We start from the raw sequence: 4,500 nt of genomic DNA, 5'->3' as shown, positions 1-4,500 counted from the left end.
TTACTATTAGGTGACGGGGTGTGGGCCTATTCTTATTGATTTTGAGGGTCGTTCTCTGAACCTCCTGAATTTTGATGCTTGTTCCCTTTGCCAATTATTGGGAAATTCTCCCCAATAATTCTCTCCAGTATACCTCTGCTCCCCTCTCTCTTTCTTCTTCTTCTGGAATCCCAATTATTCTAATGTTGTTTCGTCTTATGGTGTCACTTCTCTCTCGAATTCTCCCCTCGTGGTCCAGTAGCTGTTTGTCCCTCTTTTGCTCAGCTTCTTTATTCTCTGTCATTTGGTCTTCTATATCACTAATTCTTTCTTCTGCTTCATTTATCCTAGCAGTGAGAGCCTCCATTTTTGATTGCACCTCATTAATAGCTTTTTTTATTTCAAGTTGGTTAGATTTTAGTTCTTTTATTTCTCCAGAAAGGGCTTTTATATCTCTCAAGAGGGTTTCTCTGATATCTTCCATGCCTTTTTCGAGCCCGGCTAGAACCTTGAGAATTGTCATTCTGAACTCTAGATCTGACATATTACCAATGTCTGTATTGAATAGGTCCCTAGCCTTCGGTACTGCCTCTTGTTCTTTTTTTTGTGTTGAATTTTTCTGTCTTGTCATTTTGTCCAGATAAGAGTATATGAAGGAGTAAGGAAAATACACACTGACCCCGCGTGGGCTTCACCCCTGTTTAGCCTCTGGAGCGATGTCCCTCAGCGGAACAGACTTTTAAAAGTCCTGATTTTTTGCGCTGTTGCTCCGCCACTTGCCGGAAGCCGGCCCCTTCCCCCGGGGTCTATCTTCCCGTCGCTTTGGATTCACTTCTCTGCCGGTCCTACCTTTCAGAAAGTGGTTGTTTTTCTATTTCCAGAATTGCTGTTCTTCTCTTCGATCTGCCGATGGATTTTCAGGTGTTTGCAATCTTTAGATAAGCTATCTAGCAGATCTCCGGCTAGCTCAAGTAGTCTCAGCCTGCTACTTCTCCGCCATCTTGACTCCGCCCTTTTCTTTTGGATTTTTGAATGTAACTTTATTTTATAGGTAGAATGGCCTGCAATTTTCTTTTCTCAAACTACCTTTCTTTAGTTTTGGATGTATCATGATTACTGGACTCTTAACATGAGCTGGAGAGAATCTTCCCCTTTTTCTTCTCTGGTAGAATTCTTGTAACTATCTGAATCATCTGGGGTTAGGGTTCTTTTTGGTGGGAATACTAAACTGTTTCAGTTTCTTTATTAATTATAAGCTATCTCAGGCTTTCTGTTTTGTTTTGTTTTATTTGGGCCAGTTTTATTGAATTAATATTTTTGTTAAATTTTTTAAAAATTTCAAATTTATTTTATGTGTTAATAAAAAAAAATTCTATTCTTGTGTTTTTCTTTTTACGCCTTCTATCTCTCTCTTCTTTTCCCCCCTTGGTTAAGTCCAACTAGAGGATTTTCTATTTTTGAATCTTTTCAAAAACTGGTATTTCAATTTGTGGCATTCTTTTGCCTGTTTCTGGTTACTTTTAAGATGTTCTTTTGTCTTACTGATCTAAAAAATACACTGAAATGTGATTAGGTCTAGATTCACTTCTAAATTTATACTGCTTAGAAATTACAGTACCTTTTCAATCCAAGGACTTGTGAATTTCTTCAGCTTTGGAAAACTATCAGCTTGATCTCTTTGAATATATATTCCTCACCATTCCTTGAATTATCTTCTGGAATTCTTGTTAGGCATATGTTTAGAGTCTTTTGATTTATTTTCTTTGTTTCCTAACCATTTTTTCATATTTTGTATGACTTTATCTTTTTTCTTATGTTCTTGTTGAGTTCTTCAGTAATGTCTTTATTCTGTATAGAATGAGTTGTTCCCATGAATTTTAAGAGTTAATTCATTTTTTAACTTCAGATCATTCATGTCTATCTGTTCTTGCTTTATTTCTTTGTTTCAGGTTTCTTGTTCTGATTGACATTAATCTCATTTCTTCCTCAAAGGATTAATATTTTTGTTTTAAAGTCTTCTTTGGACACTGTTCTGTTTTCTTTCTTTCTTTCTTTGTTTCTTTTTTTGAGGTAATCTATGTACTGACTATCAACTTTGTTGTCTTTCATACAATTTGGAATTCATATTGCTTATTTCCCATGCATCGTGGTCTTTGCCTTCTACTCCATATTGTACTTGGGTTGCCTCTACCCTGCATTTTCAAGGCTCCCAACCCAGAGCCAGATCTGGCAGCTAGCCTGTCTTTCTAGAGGATTCGTGTGCTGTTTGGCTCAAGTCATAGGCTGCATTTATGTACTCCTGCCTTTCCAAACACGAGCTCTACATGAGCCATGGCCACCAGCAGCAGTTTTTCTCACCCCACCTTCATGGTAGTAGAGCTTAGCCAAGGTTCAATCAGGAAACTTGTCTCTGTCCTGTGCCCTGATAAATAAATGCATTTAAATTATAGATTGCTGCAGGATCCAAATTCTTAGCTACCTGTTTTTGTTTCTCCAGGTCTGGCAGATCTTTGGGTTCATCCTTGCCTATCTTCTTGCATTTCTTTTCCTTTTCTATTCTTGAAATTATGTGATTTCCAGTTTACCTCATGAACCATAAATGTCTGGATCTGACCTGCAACCAGGGTCAAGTTGGCTTCCCCTTCACAAGATGACATTTAGTTTGTGTGTCCTGTGTAATTATGAATTCATCTTTTAAAGACTCCAGAGGTCACAAGCTCTTCTTTAGAAATGGGGGTCCATTCTGAGCTATGTTTTCAGGGATTCCCTTTCTTATAACCTATGACTCAGTTGTTTAACATGAAAACAGCACATCCACTGTGCTAGCTAGAGGAACTGTTTTTCAATTTAGCTCTGCTTTTCACTGAGTTTATAGCCCTACATCGCACCTTTATTTTCTAATCTGGAACTTTGTAGGACTGATAGGAAAATTAAACAGCATGTTATCCACGAAAGCAGTGTAAAAGTAATAAAGATGGAAATGTGTAGCTATATGTCTCATGTATATTGAAAACATTGGAAATATATCCAACTCAAAATATCCATCTGTGATAGTTGAGTTTTATTTCAGGAAGCCATTCTTTGATATATTCATTCAACCAATATTTACTGAGCAGTTGCTATATACCAGGCTCTGAGCTCTGAGCTAAGTATAATGAGGTGATAGGGCCTGGTATGGTTAGATCTCCCACATGCTTTAATTTTTCTTCTAATGGTCAAAGGTCTCATTTGTCCAAATAACAAATGTAATGTTAATAACAAGCAGAAACAGATTGTGAGGAAAATGGGGAAGCTGAGATAGAGACTAAAAACTCTTAGTCACTTTGGCACATCTGCTCTTTACACTGGTGTTTTCTTGGTTTAAGTGATGACGTACTTAGATGACTGGGCCAAGTCAACAGATTAGATATTTAAAAACCTTTATTTTCACAAAAAAATAGCTATCTGGCAAAGCCTGACTTTGTATTTCTGAATAGCTAGTGCAAAAATACAATTTCCTCCTTTCTCCATATTTAGTTTTGACTGTCAAACAATCTTTATGCTCTTCTCTTGGACTCTATTCTCTTGTAGGAGAAAGACCCCTTTAAGAGAGAAGGAAGGGGTTAGATCCTTGCTAGTTCTGTTTGTTCTCTGTGGTCCTTAACTCTGACCGTCACAGGACCACAGTTGGCACAGATAAAAGGAGCTGTGACTCAGAGAGCCCAACAGTCTCATAGCCATACTGACTATGCTATAGTGAAGAAAGAACAAGCAATTAACTAAGCCAGGCATCTTACAGCTTTGGTTTAGTGCTTGCAGATTATATAGGTAACCGTAAAGATTGATCCTAGACGTTACTGTGATCAAGGCTTGGAGAATCCTGCCTTGTGATTGTTCAGCCCCTGGAACTGAGGAACCAGCCATTCTTCCCTTAAGCATTTGATGACATTCTTAAAATTGTATGATTTGCTTTTCCTTCGGTCTTCCCTTTCCAAATATACTTATCCCCCCTTTTCCTTTTTAGCCTGCATCTACCTTTCCCAGACTGCTTTTTACAAAGGAGTACTTGTTGCCAATGGGCTATCTTTCCATGTGATGAAGTGTCCATAGGCAAAGCTGAGCTGTGCCTGCCTGCTGGGCTTGCTGTGGGGATCTGAGTTGGCAAGGAAGGGGCCGGGCAAAAGCCAAAAGGTGGGAGGGAGAATGAGCCTCTAGGTGTCCTTGACAGATGGCCTCTGCCTGGTTGCTTTGTCTCTCATCACCTCAGCCCCTTTGATGGGCCGGGCCAGGCCTTGTGAGCAGTCTGGACCATGACAGCAGCCCCTTCATTACCATCCTGGGCCACTGCTCACATGTGCTGGGCAGCGGAGGAAGGAAGCAGTTAAGAAGTCACAGTGCTTATCAGTGTTCTAAGTTTAGCCTACTAAGGAAGCCTTTCAGACAGGCTGGCTTCCCCTTTTTTTTTTTTTTTTTTTTTTTTTAAAAGATTTTATTTATTTATTTGACAGAGAGAGATCACAGGTAGGTAGAGAGGCAGGCAGA

General features: G+C 39.0%; 1 protein-coding gene across 2 annotated transcripts in view; it reads left to right on the top strand.

Moving 5' to 3' along the window:
- Nucleotides 1-4,500, top strand: part of CYTIP (cytohesin 1 interacting protein) — an 88,099-nt gene that overhangs the window by 76,724 nt on the left and 6,875 nt on the right. The gene's annotated exons all lie outside the window — the stretch shown is intronic.

This window comes from Mustela nigripes, chromosome 3 (assembly GCF_022355385.1).
Source record: "Mustela nigripes isolate SB6536 chromosome 3, MUSNIG.SB6536, whole genome shotgun sequence".
NCBI lineage: Eukaryota > Metazoa > Chordata > Mammalia > Carnivora > Mustelidae > Mustela > Mustela nigripes.
Note: the sequence above shows the minus strand (reverse complement) of the source record. Positions and strands in the feature narration are given on the sequence as shown.